The following is a 26,078-nucleotide window of genomic DNA, read 5'->3' as shown; positions in this document are numbered from 1 at the left end:
CTTTGCCCTGCATGTGCTTGACTAATTGGACAAAATCTTTAAAATAAAAGCAAGCTTAATATTAAATAATTAAATAGTGTACCGAATGTTAGTATTCTCAATTAATATTAAACATGTTATTTTAAAAACTTTATCATCTTACAATAAGAAAAGTTGTTTTTTTTTTTTTTTTTTTTTTACTTTTTACAAAATATTACAATACGGGTATAAATTTTCTTGTATTACCACATGCTTTGATCTACAGAGATAACTACTACTTGACTGGAAGAAACTACAAGTTTTACTACACTTATTTAGTAAATTACCGCCCATTAGCCAGGGCGAAAGCATAATTACATGAAATACACGGCCAGCTCAGTCATTTCCAGCCGAGGACTACAGCTTTGTGCTTATTAGCACTCATCAGATAGGCATAGGAAAGTGACTGAGCTGGAGATGGAAAAACCTCTTAAGGAAGCCAAGAGTGCCAAACAAATTGGTAGTTAATATAGAATTAGCCCAGACTAGACGAGTGACCGAAGCAATGGTTCGGTTCAACTCGAGGATTGAAGGCAAGGCATGGTATATTTAGTAAATTACCGCCCATTATCCAGGGCTAAACCAAAATTACATGAAATACACCGCCAGCTCAGTCATTTCTAGCCGAGCACTGCAGTTTCGTGCTTATTAGCACTCATAAGCTCAGCATAGGAGAGTGACTGAGCTGGAGATGGAAAAATCTCTTAAGGAAGCCAAGAGTGCCAAACAAACTGGTAGCTAATATAGAATTAGCACAGACCAGACGAGTGACCGAAGCAATGGTTCGGTTCAACTCGAGGATTGAAGACAAGGCAAGGTATATTTAGTAAATTACCGCCCATTAGCCAGGGCTAAAGCAGAATTACATGAAATAAACCGCCAGCTCAGTCATTTCTAGCCGAGCACTGCAGTTTCGTGCTTATTAGCACTCATAAGCTCAGCATAAGAGAGTGACTGAGCTGGAGATGGAAAAATCTCTTAAGGAAGCCAAGAGTGCCAAACAAACTGGTAGCTAATATAGAATTAGCACAGACCAGACGAGTGACCGAAGCAATGGTTCGGTTCAACTCGAGGATTGAAGACAAGGCAAGGTATATTTAGGAAATTACCGGTCCATTAGCCAGGGCAAAAACAGAAGTACATGAAATAAACCTTCAGCTCAGTCATTTCCAGCCGAGGACTGCAGTTTCGTGCTTATTAGCACTCATCAATTCTGCATAGGAAAGTCACTGAGCTGGAGATGGAAAAACCTCTTAACGCAGCCAAGAGTGCCAAAGAAACTGGTAGCTAATATAGAAATAGCACACACCAGACGAGTGACCGAAGCAATGGTTCGATTCAACTCGAAGATTGAAGGGAAGGCATGGTACATTCAGGAAACTACCGCCCATTAGCAAGTTCTAAAGCAGAATTACATCGCCAGCTCAGTCATTTCCAGCCGAGGACTGCAGTTTCGTGCTTATTAACACTCATCAGCTCGGCATAGGAAAGTGACTGAGTTGGAAATGGAAAAAACCCCTTAAGGACGCCAAGAGTGCGAAACAAACTGGTAGCTAATCTAGAATTAGCAAAGACCAGACGAGTGACCGAAGCAATGGTTCGGTTCAACTCGAGGATCGAAGACAAGGTATGATATATTTAGTAAATTACCGGGCCCATTAGCCAGGGCTAAAGCAGAATTACTTGAAATACACCGCCTAATAAGCACCTAAAAAGCACGAAACTGCAGTCCTCGACTGGAAATGACTGAGCTGGCGGTGTATTTCATGTTATTCTGCTTTATCCCTGGCTAATTGGCGGTAATTTACTAAATATAACATGGCTTGCCTTCAATCCTCGAGTTGAACCGAATCATTGCTTCGGTCACTCGTCTGTTCTGTGCTAATTCTATATTAGCTACCAGTTTGTTTAACACTCTTGACTTCCTTAAGAGGTTTTTCAATCTCCAACTCAGTCACTTTCCTATGCCGAGCTAATGAGTGCTAATAAGCACGAAACTGCTGTCATCGGCTGGAAATGACTGAGCTGGCGGTTTATTTCATGTAATTCTGCTTTAGCCCTGGCTAATGGGCGGTAATTTACTAAATATACCATGCCTTTCCTTTAATCCTCGAGTTGAACCGAATCATTGCTACGGTCACTCGTCTGGTCTGTGCTAATTCTGTACTAGCTACCAGTTTGTTTGACACTCTTGGCTTCCTTAACCCATTTTCGGCCAAAGGTGCGTATACGCACCATTTCAGTAAAGAATTTTTAATTAACTCTGTTTCGTATATTTTTTACAAATTTAATTTTTATGCTATTTTAAAAGGTTTAGAAGGCATCTATAAAATAATAGTAATTCAATTGGAGCAAGCACTTTCTTTACAGAAAATTTCAAAATATGCTTGTTTTTTACCTTGAAACTTCGACTGTCAAATTCGACTTTTTGAAATTGTATAATTAATCCACTTGAGATTAATCACACGTTCTTATAATGGGTTAAATTTGTAAATTCTATAGATGAAATAAAAATAAAAATAATGTCATAAAAAATCATATAAATCGTTATTCAAATTTAATGGCGCGTAAACGCACCATTGGCCGAGTGCATGAACAATAAACAAAAATTGAAAACCTAGTTTTTATGCAAGGAATCGTACATTTTTTTTTCTTTTTCAAATTGTTGTTATTTCATTTAAATTTGTCTAATAGATTTGTCTAATAGATGTGTCCTAATAAATTTCTCTATTATTTTTCAAAAAAATATGCTAATGACAATATTAGTCACGATTTCCAATTTTCCACAACCGACTTGAAAATATTTTTAGGCATACTAATTCTTTCTGGATACCATTCTCTTCCCCAAGTAGATATGTTATTTTCTTTAGATGAGGATAAAGGACTGCCAATAATTCGGAAAAGCACGAGTCGAATCAGATTTAAAAACATAAAACAAAATATCCATTTATCCAATAACTCTTGCCTTGATAAAACAGACAAGTTTACTAAATTACGCCCATTTTTCCTGCATATAAAAAAAGTATCTGCAATTTGGAATCTTTTCTCAAAATTTATCAATTGACGAAGAGATGGTGCCTTATTTTGGAAGACATTCATCAAAAATGTTCATAAAGGGAAAGCCAGTAAGTTTTGGATTCAAACTTTGGTGTTTGTGCTCATCAGACGGATATCTTTTCCAATTTATTCCGTATGAAGGTGCTGAGACTAGCCGTAATCAACAAAAAAATGCCATTAGGAACAAGTGTTGTTGTGAAATTACTTAACGTTGTTCCAAAATCTGAAATGCACAAAATATATTTTGATAACTTTTTTTCTTCCTACAGTTTATTCGAAATTTTGAAAGAAAAGGTTTTTTTTTGCATCTGGAACAGATCGCAAAATTCGCATTGCTGAATGTGTATTGGATGAGTCCAAAAATATGAAAAAAAAAAAAAAAACCTTGGGGTTCCTATGATTTTGCATTCAACAAGGATGCGAAGACGTTGGCTACCATATAGAACGACAATGCTGTAGCAACGATTGTTACCAATAATGGGACCGTTTTGCCAATTGTAAATGCCAAACGTATAATCGCAGTGAACGAAAGGAATTTTTTATTTCACAACCGAACTTTATTTTGGATTACAAAAAGGATATGAGAGGCGTTGACCTGCATGACAATGCTATAGCAAATTTCCAGATCAGAATTTAAAGCAAAAATTGGTGGTGGCCATTATTTACAAATATTATTGATAGTGTGATAGTGAATTCATGGAAGCTACATAGAATTGCTAATAACACAAAAATGCCACTTACAGACTTGAGGTCATACATAGCGATTGCCTTATTAAAAGCTGAATTCAAGGACAATCTATTTGGTGAAAATACGGTACAAATAACACATCCAAACAAGGGTCGTCCATCATCCGCAGCACTACCGAAAAAAATACGGACTAATAGAATCGCATGTACTATAAATGAACACGAAAAAAAAAAAAAAAGCCTGCAGACCATGTCAAGTGCGCAAAAACCACACGATTTATTTGTGCCTCAAATGCAGTCCATTCACATCCAAATTGCTTCGAAATTTTTAATTTAAAGATGTAAATATTCGACTAAGAATAATATTGTTCCACTGAAATATTTGTTCATTGATTTGGCCAATGGTGCGTTTACGCACCCTTTTTTTTTTTAAATTAATATTATTTTTTATGCAGGAAACTTTTTTTGTGTCTTAATGGATGCATTTTAAACCCAATTTTAAGAAAATATTACCACATTTTATAACATTTCCATGTTCGACCTGAAATGGGTTAAGAGGTTTTTCCATCTCCAGCTCAGTCACTTTCCTATGCCAAGCTTATGAGTGCTAATAAGCACGAAACTGCAGTCATCGGCTGTAAATGACTGAGCTGGCGGTGTATTTAATGGAATTCTGCTTTAGGGCCCTGGCTAATGGGCGGTAATTTACTAAATACACCATGCCTTGCCTTCAATCCTCGAGTTGAACCGAACCATTTCCTTGGTCACTCGTCTGGTCTGTGTTAATTCTATATTAGCTACCAGTTTGTTTGGCACTCTTGACTTCCTTAAGAGGTTTTTCCAAATCCAGCTCAGTCACTTTCCTATGCCGAGCTAATGAGTGCTAATAAGCACGAAACTGCAGTCCTCGGCTGGAAATGACTGAGTTGGCGGTGTATTTCATGTGCTACTACATAGTTTAAATATTACCCACTTGATGGTGCTAAAAATAGGAAAAATATTTTGTTATTTCACACTCAGTTACGTTTGTGTATTTCACCATTTGCTCCGCATTCCCCTACTATTCCTAAATTGAAGCAACCCTTTTGAGTTAATTTTGAAATAATATGCACTTTTTATTATTAGAATGCAAATTGTTTTTATTTTCGTTTTCATAAATAAAAAAAACCGTCATTTTTACAGCTGTTTTTTTTTTTTTTTTTTGAATACCATCGTCGTGTGAGTATAAATTACACAATACCTTTATTAAAAAATGTTGCTTATTAAGTAAAAAATTAGAAACATTTTAAAAGTAAATGCACAGGTACGGTTCAAAAATTTAGAACTCAGTAAATATCAAACAAACTGATCAACTGCTAAAGTAACTAATGCGCTTTTTCTTCTGATCACTTTAAGTACAACAAAATCTATTTTTAGCAATTGTTTCGACTTATTGTGAAAGAATCATATAGCAAATGGTTTAGAAAACATCAATTAAATAGGCTTTATTATTATTATTATTTGAATGTAAAACTTTAAGAACAACTAGCTTTCTTTCTTTTTCAATCATGCTGTTTTTTAAAACAAAATATTGATGACAATAATAATAACAATATTAATAATATTAATAATAATAATAGCTGTCATCATTGTCATTAACATCGCCATCATTTCATTGTTGTGTTTATTATTATTAATATCATTATTATTATTATTTATTGAAAATTAAATTAATAATAATCATGCATAAATATAAAAAAAAACAAGACATTTGCGTGTAGCACGTTTTCCGATAAGGCCTAGAGACATGACATTTGGTATACAGATGCAAATTTTGAAGACGGTGCGCCTCTTGGACTCAGATTTTCAGAAAATAAATTTGAAATGTGTGACTGTTATTAATATGGGATTCAACTGAGCTAACTGTTGGTTTAATATATTGTTGTACGTAGTGAATTACAGTTATCTGCCGTCAATTGTTAACAATGAAATGTTCTTTAGTAATTCAGTCGAGTTACAAATAAATACACGTTGTTGTTACTTGTGCTGTTTATCAATCGGTGCAACACTGTTGAAAGGGTTTGAGATTTTAATATTAGGACTCTTAAAGAGATAAATAAATATAGAGATACACTCAAGAAAATTTAAGATAGCGCCCCAAGAAGCAATGTTGGATTGAAGTGAAATTTAATAGGTATAATTTAGGTGAGAGATGCACTTGATTTCCCAAAATCTAGACAATTAGACAAATATAGACTAAGAAATGAGTTAAGTAGAGTGCTACTTCATTAGCGCGTTGGACCCCCTTTTGCTGCAATACAAGCCGCAATGCGATCCGACATTGAGTAAATTAAGCGTCTGATGTTGTCATTGAAGCAGAGGTATCTATAAATTTTGAATAGCCACTTTTAAATCTTCCACAGAGTAACACGGCTACATCAGGCGTTTCAGCTAATCCCATAAATGCTCTATGGGGGGCAACACTAGCGGTATGCGGCCGATCATTATCTTGCTGGAAAATTACCCTTGGGAAACCATTTAGGAACGGTCCTACATGTGGTTTCATAATTTCATTAACATAAAACGAACTCGTTAAGGTTCCACGTACCACCTCTAGAGTGCACCGGCTATCATAGGCTATGGCCCCTTAGACCCCGCGGTGCGGACACTATGTCATGCGATAGAATGGGTGGAATGGTACCTTTCTCCTGGGCACCTCCACAACCGTGCGCGGTTATCATCTGACCCCAAAACGAACCGGATTCATCACTGAAACCCAACTTCTGCCAGTCAATAACATTCCACATCGCTCTGCTTCGCACCGTTATAAACGGAGTTGCCTATGTTTTGGTGTTAAAGAGAGTACTCGAAAAAGACGCTTGGACTGCACTTCCGCTAGAAGTCTAGAAATGGTTCCTGGAACAACTGCTACCTCTACATCTGCTTGTATGATGGAAAGCATCACTGTGGGATCCATGAGCGCTTGCCGGACGATCCTTCGCTCTTTTCTCCTCGTCGTCTTCCTGGTCGCTCCAGACCCGGTTTTCCGCACTTAAGTACCATTTCGTGTCCACTGTCTCCAAAAGTTTCCAACGAAATACTCCAAACGATCCATCTGGGCAGCAACACGGCTCATCGAACAGCCCGCAATTTTCATGCCAATGATCAAACCTCTCTCAAATTCACTTAACTGTGAGAAACGTTTTCTAACACGCTTACCTAGCATCTTGCACTAATTGAGGTTCTCCAACAATCGGGATATAATCGTAACATTTATAAATCTTAAATTATGCACTGGTTTGCATAGCATCTTTTTACCAATTGCACCGATACTGTGGGTAAACGGTCATGCGCATTGATACCAAACTTGGATCATTTGCATACCAGATGTCACTCTTCTTATATGCAAAGTTTCGTGATTGTACCTTTCTTCTTTCTTGGGGCGCTATTTTCAATGTTCCTGAGTGTATTTATAGATAGATAAAAAATACGTAGAATGACGTAGAAAATGTGCTCTTCAAAATAAAACAGATGGATACTGAGATAAACATAGATACAAATAGAGAGATATAATTAATAAAATGTATATTAATTTAAATAATTTTATACTTTTTCCGACTTTACCTAAGCAATCGCAAAAGATGAGAATTTTCCCGTACATAATTAATGGCATAAAAATTGTATTTTGCAAAAAAGAAAACTATCTGCCCGCCGACGACGGCTAATAATAATAATAATATAGATTGCAATGAAAAGAGGAAGAAGAAGAATAATGGTAATAATATTAATAATAATAAAAATTATATTAATAATGATAGCTTATTACGATAATTAAATCATAAAAAAAAAGATAAAAGTATTATAATTCATTCGAAAAAAATAATGTCAGTTGAAGGCTATTTGGTTGAGTAAAACGAGTCAGCAAATCAACTAAAGTTAAGTAAAAGTTTCATACGTAGTTTCACTAACGGTAGGTTCATACGTACGCAAATAGCTTCATTTTTGCATTTGAATTGATACTTGTAGTCTATTTAGATGCCAAAAGTGCTTATTTTTACTTACTATATAAATAATAGCAGTATCCGCGCGGCGATGCCCGCGCTAAAAGTATATATATATATATATATATATATATATATATATATATATATATATATATATATATATATATATATATATATATATATATATATATATATATATTGTAATAATAATGTATAGCAAAAAAGTTTTTAAACTAAATCTGAGTTCCTCAGCTGGTTCAATTTAGTGATGCCTCTCATATTCCTCGACTTCATTAAAGTTTTAGTTTCGGAAAGCTTTTCCTGTTTTCATACAAGAATAGCCTCATTTTGATGCACTCAAAATAATTTCCAAAACGACATGTGATAAGTGCAGGAATGATACTGTCACTCCTTTTTATTAAGAATTTGACGGCATGTCCTACTTGTTATTAGTATGACAAGGCGACTTTTGTTACTTGAAGAATTTCTTTCGCACTTTTTTGCTGTTTTCTTGGGTTTAACTTTCCTGGGCAAAATGAACCATACTTTACGTTGTGGTAGAAACTGGATACTTATCAAAGTATACGTATTACTTTAGCACGTGGTTTAGTGCAAATGCGATTCTACTATTGTTATATAATATTAATATCATATAACATTTGTTTAATAAAAAATAGCAAGTTTAATTATTATTAGCTTAATAACAACAATACATCTATCGTGAACATTTGATCTCAATAACAATTTAAAATTATATAATTTTTAAATTCAATCAAATCATTTATGTCCTTCATTATTTTTTTCAGAAATGTTTTTCCTGTATTTCTTATAATTTTGCAAAGTATTCCACACAGCATGTTGGATCAGAAATTATCAATAAGGTTTAATAAAATTTTAAATCTAGAATTGAAATCTATTTTTTTTTACACAAAACAAGTCAAAAACAAAAAAAAAAAATCTTTTCTTTTAATGATTATTTATAAGTCTGCATGCTTACACATTGAACATAGCGTTTATTTTATTTAACCTATTGAAAATAAAATAAAAATATGTATATATATTGCTTGGAATTCCGTTCAACTTAATGCCCAAATGTTCCGGATAAAGAAATCGGTATCAATTTTATATTAGTCTCTACTTTTCTTTTGGCATTGAGTCAGATGTTAAATACACATACATTGGAAGTAATGTGCAGCTTAAGTGCCAATTAAGAAAGAGATAACTAATGATAGTAAATAGATGATGGTGTACAATAAACTAGATTTTTTTTAGTTTTCGACTAACTTATTGCGATCGTGTTTTATTTTCAATTCTGGTTTTTGTCTTTCTGAGGGTGTATTATTCGCATTTTTGCAACGCGTTTTTATCGTATGTTTGTATTTTAAAAAGAATAAATAAACTCTTTGCTAATTCTTATAGTTTGACATTGAATCCTTTGCAGTTACATTTGCAGTTAAAAAACATTTTTATAAGTTTTGTATCTACTTTTTTATTATCATCTTTTTTATTATCTTCAACTTTTGAATGCTTCATTTTGTTATTCATTGAATTGTGTCTCACTTTTTTGTTTTGTTTTTATTATTTTCTCGTTTTTGTGAACACGTATTTTTTTCTATTTCCACTTTTATAATATCTATTACAGTGTCAAATAGTGTACAATTTGAAATAATTTAACTTACATTTTTTAATAATAAAAAGTGTAGTTAGATATTCCTGTCTGGCTGTGTCCTATCTTCCCATACAGAAAAATTGTGGTTTGTTTCAATGATACATATGTCATTGCAAGATTAAATAACGTGTACAAAAAATGTAATTTATTTCAATACAGTGTTATTTTCATACTGCAACCTTTTAGTTATTTATTTTAAACATGAATTAAAAAGGTAATTATGCTAATTGATTATAGATTTATAATGCGCTAACTTAAAATAAAATGTAAATTTGAACATATTACGTAAAGTGTAAGACCATGCTAATCTGCAATTAAAAAAAAGCTAGATACAACTTAAAACAAATCTGCAAATAAGATACTAATTATAAGGAACAAAAAATTATACACAAAACCCAGGTTTCTTCTTCTTATATATATTAACCTATTTATTTCTGTATTATCTTTTTTTTTTCTTAGAATCTACACCTCCACAACTATCTTTTACGTAACATTTTCTTTATCTTATTTTTAAGACCCTCAGCTAAGCAGTCAAGACACTAGCTGTAGAAAAATGTTCATTAGAGTTTTTAGAAAGAAAATATTATTTTATTTATTTTTTATTATTATTATTTTTTGGTACATTTAACCAGTTTGAAATCTTCCAAGAGGTGATGTAATCCTTTAAGAATGCAGTGAATCGCGTTTTCTTTTTCTTTCCTGAAGACGGCATTCACAATTTATTTGTTAATAATCCACTACAAATTAGCCACATTTCTCGTTTTTTGCATCCCTTCATTAATTTTACCTCCATTTATGAAGAACAAGTGGAGATGTGTAGGATTAAGGGCAAGATTAAAATGTCATACTTTCTGCGTAACGTTAGTCTTATCGCATTTTTATAAAGGGCATTTCAAACATAATTGTACGATAAATATCTAATTCCTAGGAGCTTTGCGAATAAACTTGTCCTTAAGGGATTATTGGCTTGAGGTGCTAAAACAGAATAAAATTAATCAGTATTTTAAATAACTATTATATCTTCATGTTGTTTTGAAAAAGCTGTAAAGTTTTTGCTGTTTCCATGGTGCCTTGCTAAAGACCTTTGTTTTTATTTACTTAAATGACACCTGAGTACATCTAATTAGTGAGATATATTAATGTAATATTTAGAGTTAAAATATTATTTAAGACAAAATAAATTAGATAATGATGAATATAAATGTTTCGAAGTGCAACTAGTAATAAATGCGTATTTTTACGAAATATACACATATAAAAGCATATAACATAACAAGAAATATTTTCTGTGTTAAAAGTTTTAACGATTTTTTAAAAAATGTTGCTGGAAGCAGATAATTATTATCGTAATAATGAAATATAATGCGTATTTTTAATGATGAAACAAAGTATCATTGCATTAATATAAGAAACAACTAAATTAAGGCAAAAGTATTGCAAGACATTGCAGACAGCTGTTCCGGAGTTTCAAGGAATCCCTTTTTTAATGCAGAAAATTACAAACTCTTGATGTGAAGTCATTCGATACATAAAGTTATCTTTTCTGCTTGAAAAAAAAGGAATTATTTAAACATAGAAAAACATGTTTTGCAATTTCTGGCAATATTTGGGTGTTAATTCAGTTATTTCTATTTGTTACTATACAAAAGAATATAGCCATTTCTTATCGTTGCATAATGTAAGGAGGCATTGTTCAAGTAAAATATGGTAATTATGTAGAGTTATTTATTAGATTCTACAAGTGCAAATTTCAGCATGTATTCAGTCTATTCTCTAGTAGCTTGTTAATAAGCAATTCATGTCGATTTCAGTGATGAGACAATCGTCTGATGTAAGCAAAATTATGTAAAACTTTCAACCAGTCGTATTGCATATAGTTAATTATTCTTTTCCTCTCCATGAACTCATGCGTGTGTACCAGAAGCTTTAAAGAATTAAGTCTAAATATGGTAATAGAGCGCTTTGATGAAAATATATTTACACTTTATGCGTAAAAATGCTCTTCTTTTTAATCTTAATGAATCGGCGCATGTCAGCAAAAAAGTTTGTTAGAAGCAAAACAAGTCATTAATGACTACTAAAGAAGAAAGTAATGAAATAAATCGGTTGATAAACAGATAAGATATAATTTTACTAATATAGCGGTACCCGCACTACTTGCCCATAGTAGAAAATTAAAAGGTCACTTGGTTCGCCTGTATATTTACAAATAACTGATGAGAATTTTCTCGTTAATTTGCCGTGTTAATTTGCTCAGCCATGGTATGCTAATTTGCTCGTCCACGTTATAGTAATTTGCTCGACCATGTTACGGTAATTTACTCGACCATGTTATGGTAATTTACTCGTCCATGTTATGATAATTTGCTCGGTAAAATGGGCTTAAAATTGGAATAGAAAAAGAACAAAATCGAATTTTTGAAAAATCGTTTCAAAGTGCTCCTCTATGTTACAAACTAATTTTATGCCCAGCTTTATTATTAGTAAAGATTTTGAAATGAAATACTGCATTACTTGGTAGTCTATTCAAAATTCTAAAGACTAAAAAGTATTGAATAAAGTGTAAAACTACTTCAGAGAGACAAAACAACGCAAGAAAGGAGCTTAAATTCAGTTTTTGCCATACATAAGGATAATATTTTACGTTTCGAAAATATCGGACCCAAATTACGTACAAGAAAACTCCATTTTTCTAAAATCAGACAGAATGCGCTTCCTACATGCTATAAAAAAGTCTCCAAGTCGATGCAAACTCAATAGAAAAGTTTTTGTATCCATTAGCAGGCAATATCACTTTTTCTTCAGTTATCACTTCCTTTTCTCCAAACTGCACTTAGTACATCAGAAAGAAGCTATCTTCTTGAGCATAAAAAAACGAGACGCTCTCTAGAAAATGAAATTTTAATCAGGAATAAAAAGGATATCAGGCGCAGATAGTCCAACAAAGTGGCAGAGAAAAATAAGATGCATAATGCTATACTATTCCTTTTCTCTACGAGGCTAATGTAAAGTTTCGTCTCTGTCAGGCTGTATATTACGCAAATTGGAGATTGCCTAGTACAGAATGTAATGTAAGCTCTGATAGCTTCTTTAATTTTTTAAAACATAGGTAAAGTTCTCCAGACGAAAAGTTTCGTTTTAGATATAGCTCCCTATAGATGAGTTTATTCCATTAGGGTGGGGTATTTTAGCTTGAAAATATTTGATTGCTGATAAAATATGTAGATTAAAAATTTTACTTTGAATCAAAAGGCAGAATTACGAATTATTTTGCGCCAAACAGTTGTTTTAATTTGGCACTTTTGCGTTTTAATATATTTTTTAAAGCTACTTAGTTTCATTGTTGATGATGTTGAAAAAATCAATAATTTTTGAAATTAGTGAAAAGGAATAACAATAATAACTTTCGAATTAGAGAAAATAATGATTACGCTTATCTTCAGAAAATGAGAGCTACAATACAGCGCTTTAACTTTTTTTAACTAGAAAAATCTTTCTTCCGTGCTCCTCGTATGATAATGCTTTAATTAAAAAATGTAACCGGTAATGTAAGAACTTCACTAGGTATGTGCAGGAAATTCCATTTTGTATGCTTAGAATATAGGGGGTTAAATCACGGTTAAAATGTATCCCTGTCGGTCTCAAAAAAAAAAAAAAAAAAAAACATAGCGAATTCGAAAAACAAAATTTGACAATAGTCAAAACCTCCCGCCTTTTACATTGTGCGCACGCGCAGTTTCTGATTCATGGTGAACAAAGTATCTATTTTTTAAAAGCATGAAAAACTTATAATATTATGTCTTTTGTGCTCAAATGATGAAGGTTTTTCGTTTTTAAAAAATTCTGTGAGGATCCACAAAAGTATGCCAAGAAAAATTCTGCAAAAAGTAGTTCAAGTCTCTTTTAATATTGATTTTCTTTGAGCTGGGTGTATCCGGGTAGGGGGGGGGGGGGTCATTGCGCCATTAAAATTTTCAGAAAGTACTCTTTCGACATTTTTTTCGCTTCTTTAGGGGGTCCCGTTTGTTCGGAAGTTCAGTAGTTTTACAAGGGATGTATTTTTGTGCTCTGGAGGGGGAGGACCCCCTGCTTAAAAAAAGCTTTTTTTACAAAAATATATTGTTTTACCGGCAGGATAGAAAACTGTTTTTTTTTTTTTTCACTTGAATGTTCTGAGTACCGCACGCTCTTCGCGGAGAGAAACGATGTGTGGGGGGGGGGGGGGCAATTTTTTGAAACTACGGTTTTGAATAAATGTATTTATTCAACAGGGAAAGAAAATCAGATAATAAAAATTTCAAAAACAGCTCATTTAAAAGGAAAACCCAATCTAAAAGTATGAATATATTTTTAAAAAATGTCCGAAAAACTGATGAGTAACACCTGCATTGCAGGCTCTCCCTTTCGAGTTTTATAGGCTGATGAGAACAATGTAAGTTAAACTAAGAGGAAAGAAAACAGCAAAAATCACTCTCACATTAATTTTCGAAAGCCCGGGGGGGGGGGGGGGGGGGGGGTTCGAATGATGGGCCTGCTGTATCGTTTGTCAGTAGAAAACTATAAGAGAAGTCTTTCGAAAATGGTTGAATTCGCTTCTCAAATATCTGTAATATTTTTTACAACGTTGAATTGCAATCATCATAGATTTAAAAAACCATGGACGCCCATATGATCGGGTGGGAATCGGGGGCTCAAGCCTCCCCCTCTCCTTTAAAAATTAGAACTTCTTGGCTTTTAGTACTTTTTCCTTTACAAAAATGTAAAAACATTTCTTTCCCAACCGTTAATGAATAAGTTATTAAAAATGTAAATTATAATTACTCTAGCCAACTGAAAACGCGGTTTCCATGTGGAAAATATCTTGCAAAACCACAACGAAAATATCTGAGCCCCTCCCCCCCCTCCTTTAAATTTTGAATATGGGCGCTCATGTAAAAAGCTGTACATTACTAGAACTTTCCCGGCATAAAACCTGCGTTTAATTCTCCGTCGAAAAACCTGTACTGATGTCACTAGGAAATTCAAATTATCATGGCAGTGATTGTCAAATACCTGCGTTTTTTTATGAGATGTTTAATTACCCTCCTAAAACATGTTTATTACCTGCATTGTTCCTGCATTAAACTTGTATCCGATTTTTCTCTTCGAAAAACCTGCATTAACCTTCCTAAAACCTGTAGTTCAATGCAGTTTTATGCTGACATTTTTTCCTGGATCTGTACAAGTTTTTTCACCTAAGCATTAGTTTTAATATTTTCGAAGAAAACCAGAATGATTATTTGTAACCTGATAATTTTATTTCATACAAACATTAACTTTAAGATAAATATATCCCTCTACTGGATTTAGTCTGCAAATTGTTTCAACTATAAAAACTAAACATTTTAGAAAAACATGTATAACTGATGTCTAAGAAAAGGCAGTTTTTTTAAAAACGAAAATTGTTTTTTGCCATGAAAATGTATGACATTGGTACTGTTAATCTGTTAGGTGTTACATTTAAACTGCTAATGGAATTCTTTATCTGAACCACGATATAATTTTACTTCATTGCTTAATTACTCAAGTAATAAACTAGGTCCAAAATGATGCCGGATGTTACTTGTGATATTATTATTTCGGAGCAATTATTTAGCACAACCTACTTTTAACGACTGTAGATCGTTGATACACAAGTTTCCTTTTTGCTAAAAACTCCATTTGCGATGCAACACTCAGTTCACTTTTGGAAATCTGAGGGTTAGTAACATTTTAATTAATTTGTACTGAAATGCAGTACTCTTTAAAATAGCAGAAAATTCTCAAATGTTTTACTCTGCGGAAAATATTAGAATGTACTAAACGGCGAATTCAGGTAAAAATATATAACTTAATTTCGTAATTGCAATTATTAAAATATAATAAAAATAATTAATGAAAAACCCTCACAACACACATAAATTGAACGACAGCTGAAACATATTAGGCTAAATAAAATATTAATAAATATTACTAATAACTTCTAATGGGATTACGTATTGGCCCGTCGCCGTTGTCAGTCAACATAGTGCATTCCCCAAAAGTTGGCATCTCTTCTTTGGCGCTGGCACCCCTATCATAGATTGCCTTTTCTACTTTATCATTTTTGCTTCAAAACTGCATTAGAACTTTAACTTAGCCGAGAGTGTTCAAGTCAAAAAACAGTGAAAAAATATCTTATCTGCCGCATATCCATGTAACATGTATGTTGAAAACTTTCTAAGAAACGATTTTCAGGAGCAATGGAAAGTAATAGGCTAATCTTTGAACTTTCTAGTCAATTAATATTAACAAACAAAATGATGAAAATTTATCTCAAAATAATATTCTGTAAACTCGAAATTAGTCTAAACGAGCAATTTTTAAGCATATTTACAATCTGAGCATTTACAATCGGACTTCTTTTTCAATAATGATCAGAGCATCAAAAAAATTTTTTGGCAGGAATTTAAAACCAATCCGAATGTTGATTCCAAAGAAAATTTAAGAAATGAAAAAATAACATAAATAAATCAAATAAATAAGATAATTTAAAATGTTGTCTGTGTGAAAATACAGGCAAGGAGCATAGACAAACCTTAATGTCATATGTATTTTTTATTGCTATTTTTTAGGTGTTGTAATTGAAAAAACAAAACAAAAAGGAAAAAAAATGTTTGTGCCTAAAATAAGTTTTTAGTTCATATAAGAACGAACTAAATGTATTGCACTTTTGTTTTCTTTAAATTTATTTTATTTCATTTTTTTTTTTGGTATTAAATCGCACCCTTTATAAAGTAGATGATTTTAGCAGTTTATAATAAATTTTAAGAATATATACTTCAACGCTGGAATTCATCAATGAGGTTTTGTGCAGGCAGCGAAATGAGTACCATGCATACAGTACAGCATTTACATATACACGCCTTCTATTGTATTAATTAACAATGCATTCCTCCATGTTGTCAAACCAGCTCAATATAACTCAAATTGTGTTTACCAATATTAAAGGCGATGGGTTGTGGACACCTTATTAATTACTAGACACACTCTCCGATTGAAGAGCTGACAGTTAGGAATCCAATCTGAGCCAAGTTACTTCACACCGAAGCAATGCAGTTCAAACTGGACTAAAATGGTTATGTAACTAAAATGATGTAATTATTCCGGTTAATCAAATACGTATGTATGAATGTCCGTTGCATTGTCCAAAAATGCAGTAAAATGCCCATTTATATGGATCGAAATGCAGTGTTCCATCGATAGTTTTTTTATGTATTGGTTGATGATGAAAATTGTAAAAATGTTTAGTCTTAAACATAATTAAACGTTTTTAAAAAAAAAATCATATTTTAGTAAGCTTTTTAAAGATTTTATACCTACTTCCCAACTTTGTAACAAAAGTTTTGGTTTTATTTCTGAAGAATATCGTAATGCATTATTAAGATACAAAAACAAAATTGTTTTTTTTTTTTTTAAATTCAATAGGAGATACATTTACACAGCCCTAAAAATATTTTAATGTGAATAACATTCGGTAATTACCCAATTATGTCCATAAATTTAAATCATCCATTCAATCAAAAAAATATAAAAAAAAATTCTAACACTATAAAATAACTATTCGATACATTTGTATTTCGCTTTTAAAACAATTTTTGCTCTTTCCGAATAAGAATAGTAGGGGAAAATTTCCAAGTTTTTAAAGAAGATGCATTTAAAAGAGCATTAACTTTGCGGAAGGAAAACTATTATCTATATATATATATATATATATATAAATGAATGTTTGTCTGTATGTCATCCATGAACTCAAAAACTACCCGAACTACCTGAAACTTTCACCGTTTGTTATTTTTGGAACTGAGAATGCTTATAGACCAGTTTGAAAAAAATCCGATTGATAGTTCCTTTTTTTTTTCAATTTAAGTCACAATTCATTGGATAAATACGAATAAAATTATCGGCTGCAGAAACGAATTCGCGTGAAAGATCTCATTGATAAGAAGTTAGCTGTTGTCATTTTTCTTGAGTTTGAACAAATAAATTCTTTCTTTATTGTTTTATGGCTTTTCATGCAACGCGGAGATTTAAAACTTTTTCTATTTGATATTTTTAGCGATTGACTGATCTTGCAAACTGCGTGAGTACAAAATTTGAGTATAGTTACGGCTTCACTTGATACCTGGACCGATTATTATGAAAATTGCTATATATATGTATTTTTCCACGGAGAAGGTGCATATTATGCTCATTGAAGTCACTCGCCACCAGGTGGCACTGCAGAGTAGCAACTTCTGCCCCGTTCAACCGATTGTCATGAAAATCAGTATAATGATGTTTTTTTTTTTTTGTTGGCGTAGCAACGCGCGCCGGGTACAGCTAGTTTTTTTATAAAAATAAGTGTGCATTTAGATCTATAGTAGTTATTGATTTTTCTCTTTCACATGAATGAAATCATTCTCAAAATCAAGGAAATTGATTAGTGTACTCGCAATTTTTTAGAATGGGTGATTTATCGAATGATCTTTTGCGGGTGTGAGAAATGTGCCTCTTTTTCTGCAAACATAAATAATAAACATATAAAAAACATAATTCATTTCAAGTATTATCAGTTTAACATAAATGTTGAGCTTGAAGATATCTAACATTCAAGGCACAAGAAACCGAAAAATCGAATGAGTTTCTTTGCGAATAATTTGTTTTGATTTCTCAGTACAAGTGAAGATATACGTAACTGTTTTTTATATCTGTATATATTCATGTTGCTTTAAACTGCTAAAAAACTAATCTTGACAATTAAATATATAATTAACTCTTTTTTTGTAAACTTCTAAACAAATAAACAATTAAAATTGAAATTTGCCCAACAAAAACAGCTTCCATAAAAAATAAAGGAAACTACTTATCTTAGCTAAACAAACTTGAGTATGGCATGCATTAATTTTGTAGAAAAGCATACTTTATTTAAAATGTGCTTTATAGCAGTAAGAATTTAATCTTAAAAAATATTCATCCAAAAATGTATATTTTGTCCGAACTGGTTTAGATTTGATTCGCGCAAGATAATTTAAATTATGTAAATGTGAAGTAGGAGTAGAACCATCATATGGCTCACACTCATTTTAATTTCAAATAATTTTGTTCACCTAAGTAAGAAAGACTGAAACTAAATTTGTGAATGAAATTTATATAGAAAACTATGGACGTAATATATTTTCTTAGCTTCTCCTTATTCTTCGTTTTAAAGTTTTTTAATCATTACTATTTTTGTTACTCTGCTTCTCTCCGCTGTGTTATTCAACCGACAGGTTTTGTGCATTAGCATACATGAATTTTTTCCAAGTTGAGTAGGGATGCAATTAAAAAACAGATATAACACATTTATATGCTAATGAATAGAAATAGGTTTAAAAATCATTTTTTTTACCATTTTTCTTATTTGTTTTAAATTAGTTTGTGCAGTTTAATTCAACCTATGCCTTCTGATTTTGTTCTGAATTGGAATCTTATTCGTGTTTTGTTGAAACTTGGATACCAGACATTATTTATTGTGAACAGATTATACTAAAAAGGAAACTAGTCAAACGTAAAATATATTATCTAGGACAAATTTTATATGTTTCAGTTTTGATATTAAAAAAAAAAAAAAAAAACAATAATAACATATATAAAAAATTAAAAAAAAAACTGATATTTCAATAAACATGTTTTTTTTTTACATTTTTTAATAGAAAATTAAACATATTTCAAATAAAAATACCAACAAAAAAATAATAATTTGATTGAAAAAAACAAGAGACATATTTATATTTCCATTATGTATTTAGTTTGGTACACCTAGTTTTTCAAATAAAGATAGTTTGAACATGTAATTTTAAAAGGATTAAGCACATTTAAAAACGAGAATAGGAACTTTAATAGTAGCAATTTATCTGTATATTGATTACAAAAGTGATACGCGCCATTAAGTTGAACAGGTCTTCATTATAGTTGCCAGCATTGCGTAAAATTCGTTTCCAACGATCTGGAAATCGCAGGCCAGCTTTAACATTGCAAGTTCTGCTGTTAGTTCTAATAGAGCAATCTAATAATTCCACAATAATCTCTAGAACTGTTCTGAAACAAATACCACTAAGAGGTTCCTTTATTTTAGGAATTGAGTCAAAGTCACAAGAGCTTCAGAAAGTATAATCAATGGTACACTGATCGAGAATATCATCAAAGCCTACGCTTAGAGACCTGACCGATGTATGTATTCCACATTTTTACATCCTTCGTTAAAGGTTTTCACCCAGTTTGCCTCTGTTCTCCAAGGCAATGCAGATTCCCCGTAAGAATACCCAAAACCATGATGGTATATCTGAAACAGTCGAATTTTATTCAACTCCGACGCTCTTATTTCGAAGGCGTTGGTGACAAGACTTACTCTAGATGACCGCATCAAATACTAGGTTTATTTCTTCACAAAATCTTGCATGCCGCTTCTGAAAATCACTTGTTCTCCACGTCTGGACTTTTTCTCCTTTCTAACTTTCAGATATTTCCATTCTTACTAACGAACCACACGGACTGTAATACAATGTAAGAAAATAAAACAGTTTGCAATCGAAAAGCGAAGCGAAACTTTATTTTGTTTGACGCATAAACTTTTTGTCCTAGTCTTCTCAGTACCAAAATATAACGTCTTCAAGTTGGTCGAAATTGTAACAAAAGTCATCAAATTTAAAGATAATGTCAAAATCATAAGGTACCATGCTACTTCAGTTTCTACAAGTAGCAGGGTAACAATCTGCAGAGCGTGTGAAAGATGTCCTCCGTTTTTGACCGAAACACGGTAGAAAAGTCGACATGTTTAGTCTTGACTAACAATAAAAGGTATCGTGTACACCTTCACCGTTTGCGTGTCGAAGGACACCCATCAGCGTAGCAAGTGAAATATATGTTCGTTTTGTGACCGAAATTTGGCTAAAGCATGAACAAAATGTCTTAAATTATTGATATATATTAAATCTTATATTTAAATTACGGGAAGACTAAACGCGGATAATGTGTACAGCCTAAAACACTGCCAAGTCCATACTAATTCAACTCCCTCTTATTATATTGTTTTACTATTACACTTTCGCATAGTTGTATGGTTAGAAAAACTTGCATATCCTGCTTAAGTTTCCTAACATTTTACTTGTAAAGTGATATCCGGAAATAAAACGAAAATTATATTGGCAATTTAAATAAAAAAAACATTGCAATTTTAAATAATAAAACTGCAATAACTGTGAGTCCCTAAATTGGTTCAAGTTCGCAAATCAATGAAATAATTGATGGGTCCAACTTCGATACTGTATTATTTAAAATGAATATAATCATAGCCTTTTTAAACTCGATTGGTATAAAAGCGTTTGAAAACGATTTATGACATATAATTTTTTACATAGAAATATGATCTGCATTAACTTCGAGTGTCTCAAAATAGTTATATGAACATAAATATATATTTTCAGGTAATTTTGAATCGAAATTACAACATTATATTGTTAACATGCACAAATGGCAATGCTTACAACTCAGAGTAATACACAAAATGTATTTAAAATAAAGATTATTACACACTTTCAGATGGATGTAATGAAAAATTTTCCATTTCCGTCAAGAAATCAATGTGGAAAATAATTTAAGTCAAACTACCATATCTGCTAAATAATACCGTATAAAAAAAACTCACTATATTACAATGTATAATAGATCACGTCATAAATAGTTTTTAAATATATTTAACAAATTATAAGAAGTGAATCGTAATGAGGAATATAAAATATGTCAAACAAAGCTTACAGAAAAAACACATGGTTCCAAAATCGAAAGATTTTCAAATAGTTCTGTAGTTATTTAGCAATAAAAGTGCAATAAATGATGCATACTTAAGCCTACAAAAATGTAGGATAAAGCCTATAATGTAAGAGAGAAGGGGGAAAAAATGCAAGCGTAACGATAAGAGGCTTTCTCCTGTTTTAGTAACAACTAAATTAGACTTTTATCAATGTCCCTCCTTATTACACGTAAGTACCAAGTAGAAATAAATAAGAGAGAGTTTGTGTAATCTAATTTACAGGAGGAAACAAAATTACGCTTTGTATTAATAGGGAAAAGAAGTGTAGTTTCCCTAGAGACGAAATTCCCATTTATTCTTTACTGCCGATGTATGAGAAATGTGCATTAAGGATTTCTGTTTCAATATAAAAATGCCATCTCTTGATAATTATTGGTGCTGTTTTATTTGATACTCTCAGGAAGAATAGTCATTTTGTGTTAAGATTTTCTCATCATTAAATGCATTGAAATATTAATGCGAAAACAATTTTGAATGCTTAAATATTATATATTTTTACTCAAAGCAGAAGGAAACTCTGTTTTTGTTTATTGTTTTCAATTAATTTAACAAAAAAACCCGTCAAAATCTGAAATAAAATTGATATTTAAGATAGTTAATATTTGTGTGTGTAGTATCTCTTTTTCTTTCTTTTTTTACTGAGGATGAGTACGCATGAGTACAATCATTATGTACGCATACATAAAAGCTAAGCCCTTGATTATCGCATTTTTTAGTAAACAATACACACAAAAAAATTAAACTCTCATCCATCCTCATTATTCTCAAAGGTGTTTTTTCAAACAAAAACGATCGGTTTAAAAATAAGTTGCTTAAATGTTCTGAAAATTACATATTAACTTAGCAATCGTTTTGTTTAGCTTATAATGCAATGATTAGCTTTGAATGGTTTGTGCTTTCTTAGTAACTTCAGTCGAACCTCGTTATCACGACATCTTTGGAGCTGTCAACAAAGTGTCGTCAAAGCCGAAGCGACGTCATTAACCATAAAATAAGATTTATTGAAGAAATTAGTGCTGTTTAGGTTTTTAATTATATTTAACTAATGTAAATTTGAATTATTGGTGAATATAACAAAAAGTTTAAAAAAAAACTTCACGTGTTACTATTATTATTTTTCTTTTTTTTTTTTTTTTCATCTCTATAATACTTTCCAATAAAGTGTTTGATAAATTTTTGAATGACATTTGTCACACTCCTTCCACGAAATTACCAAAAAGAAAGAAACCAATTCAAAACTCTTCCCTTTTGTCCGCAATTTGATTAGGTTTTGACGGCTAAGCCCCACCTTTCGAAGGTGAAAAAAACTCTTTCTAATCCTTTTATCCACTTTAAGAGTTGTGAATTTTCAATCTAATGAGGAGCCCCGTATCTATTTTTCTCTCACGGGAGAAGCTTGTTGTTACCAACTAAAGCTTAACCTACCTATGGTCTTTCTCTTCTCTTGCTGTTTCCCTCGTAAAGTATTACAATCCACATGATTTGAATTAATTTCTATTGTCTCTGTTGTCAAAGTCTGAAACCTGTACCTTTTAGATTTTATCTACTCGCCCCACACCATTCTCGAGACGTCATTTCTGGTAAAATCTCTTGTCACAGTCCGAAGTTCCTTCAACAAACATTTCCAGATGTCGTCATTATTTTACTGAACTTTTTTCAATTGCAAAGAAATATTTGATCCCGTCTGCGCTGCTCGAAGCGTCGTCGTAACCGGAGTTGCACAAAAAACACTGTCGTAAAATCCGGAAGCACTTAACATTGAATTATATAGCATAAGTTCGGAACTTTGGAAACGTGACGTGACATCCGGAGTCTTGTGAAATCCGGGTGTCGCGATAACGAGTTTGACTGTATAAAAAATCACCCGTCATGGTATGACGGGTGAAAATTGTTTCTACATTTGAACGAAGCAATTGCCAGTTTTGGGATGTTTTGATAGTTGAAATTTTTACCCCATCTTCAGAGTGGAGTAACCATAAACCTCAGTTGATAGCGGTTATTGTTGCCACTTTTTCCTTTCTTCGTTCTCCTTAAATTATAGTCTACCAGTAAAGCAGCTAGGGTCATTTGGGGTAAAATAAATAATCGGATAAAATCGATGCTTTTTTTTAGATCTTTTAAAAAAATACATATAAAATGTTCTTTTAGTTTCGCTAATTTTATCTATTACTGAAACCAGACATAATTTTTATGCATAATTAGCTCCAGCTTTTACTTTAAAGTGATATATATTGGCGGTTTTATAATTTCCATAATATCAACTTAAATATGTTCATTATAAAAAAAAACTTTAGATTTAAAGAGAGTAAAGAGCCTGTGAATCATTTTTTTAAAAAACTTACTACATAGAAAACACTTTTAAGACTAATTCCTTTGAAATAAAGAAACCAAGAAGATTTTTTAGGATAAAAATAGAACGTGTTTGGGTAAAATAGTTCATGTTTTGTATTAGGATAGGCTTAGCATGTATTATACAACTAATAATAGTCTTTTAAATCACATTTTGTTCTTAGTTGTGCGTGTAATAAGTATATGTTTAAGTATAGGTTCTCCTATACAAGTCCAGAATTTCGAGAGGAGTGGGGGGGGGGATGCAAAGCAGTCTTTTTAATGTTATCACGTTTTCTACTGAGTAGAATTATAGAATAAGTTCGGAAATCTTACCCCACCCAAGCAGTAACTTTGTTTAAAAAAGTATAATGACGAAAAATAAAAAATTATAACTCCGGTCTTGTTTAACATAGGTCCAGATAATGTATAAAATATATTATGACTAAAAACTGCGAATTAAAGATTTTATTGCAAAAAAAGAAAATTGCTATTTTGGAGCATATTACCTAGACAGTCAGACGTTTCGCCTCACTACATCCGGTTAAATGCCCCACTTGATTTAACATTACCAAACTTCGTATAACATGCAAAAAATATTAACAGTTAACTAAATGAATGCAAATCAATAAGAACTATAATACGAGCAACGTAATAATTGCTAATTTACGCTAAAAAAATTTCTTAATGCCTTTTATTCATGCGTTATAACGTTTATAACATATAATAAAATTAGAAATTAGAAAAAATAACCTACTGTGATTTTTAACATATTTTGACAATTTCAAAATTATTTTACTCAGTTCTAGATTTTAAAAATTTTCTATGCATTTGTGTTAAACGCGAGCTATACAAAATCAAATTTCATTAAGTTGCAAAAAGTTACATAATACAATTAGCTATTGATAAAATAAAAGAAATGACAACTTCTTAGAATTAAATTTAAATAATACACTTTTAGAAGTAAAACCATCTGCAAGTAGCTTCGACGCAAAGGAAAATGAAAACGATGCTATTTTTTTTCTTTTGTAAAAGTTTTTAAACCGAGTGTACAGAAATACACCGACATATATTATCCCGAATCACATAAACTCGGAGTTACGCAAAGTCTTTTAATTTTTATCATATGGAAAAGACAGAATGCATTCCACGAATGCTTTAGCATCTTCATTGTGCTTTAATACTCAAATAACACCAAGGTAAATATGTTGTCAATTAGCTACCACTAATATTTATTAACCAGATATCAAACGCTTATACACTGCTCGTTATTGAAAAGGCGACACCAAGAAGTAGTCAGAAAGTGATGAAATTTGAAAAAAAGACAGAGATAGCAAATAATAATAAATAATCTTAATTTCAAAATAATAGGCAGAATACAGAGCGAGAACAGCGTCGGCTCAGTAGGATGTAATATCACCGTGGAAAGTTATACACGAAGAAACACGTCTAGGCATCGAGTCAGTGAGGGTGCGGATGGTGTCCAGAGGGATGACTCTCCATTCCCTTTCAACCATTTACCACAATTCGTCTTCTGAACAAGGCAGGGGCAGATTCTGCAAACGGCGTCCAATCACATCCCACACATGTTCGATTGGTGACAGGTCAGGAGAGTATGGTGGCCAGGGAAGCATCTGTGTGCCTTGGAGAGGATGTTGGCAGATGCGAGCACTGTGTGGTCGAGCGTTATCCTGCAGAAAAATTGCATTAGGTAGCCATTAAAGATAGGGGATTGCCACCGGCCGCAGCACATTATCCAAGTATCGTTGAGCCGTCATAGTGCCCTGAATACGAACTAGAGGTGGTATGGAATTGTACGCAATCGCACCCCAAAACATTATGCCACGTTGTCGTGCGTGATGGACGTTCCACAGTTACTGCCGGATTAGATCTGTCTCCACGTCGACGCCACAGACGTATGCGGCTACTTTCTCTAGATAAACAGAAGTGGGATTCATATGAGAACACGACATTACGACGTTCTGTCATCCACGCCGCTCTAGTCCGGCACCATACTAAACGTTGCTGTTTTTGTTGTATGGTCAATGGCAGTCTTCTTAGCGGACGCTGTGATTGCAGACCACGTGCGAACGACGGAAAATGGTTCTGGTTGACACGGGAACATTCAGAGTATCTTGCACCTGCTGCAGAATCGAGGAACAAGTGATTTGTGAGTCTGCTAGAGCTTGTCGGTGGATGCGTCGATCCACACATTCTGAAGTCACTCTGGATCCCCCTGCAGCCCTCAATCTTGCCACATTTCGTTGTTCCAACCATCTTCAGCACAGTCGATGCACCGTGCTCGCATCTATGTGGGTATCACTTGCGATTTGACGTACGGACCAACTTCCCCTTCTCAGTCCGATCACCATACCCCTCGTAAAATCGTCTATCTGCTGGAAGCGCCTTCGTTAACGTCGACCTGGCATTCTTTCGTGTTACACGTATC

Source organism: Uloborus diversus, chromosome 1 (genome assembly GCF_026930045.1).
Source record: "Uloborus diversus isolate 005 chromosome 1, Udiv.v.3.1, whole genome shotgun sequence".
Classification (NCBI taxonomy): domain Eukaryota; kingdom Metazoa; phylum Arthropoda; class Arachnida; order Araneae; family Uloboridae; genus Uloborus; species Uloborus diversus.
Note: the sequence above shows the minus strand (reverse complement) of the source record.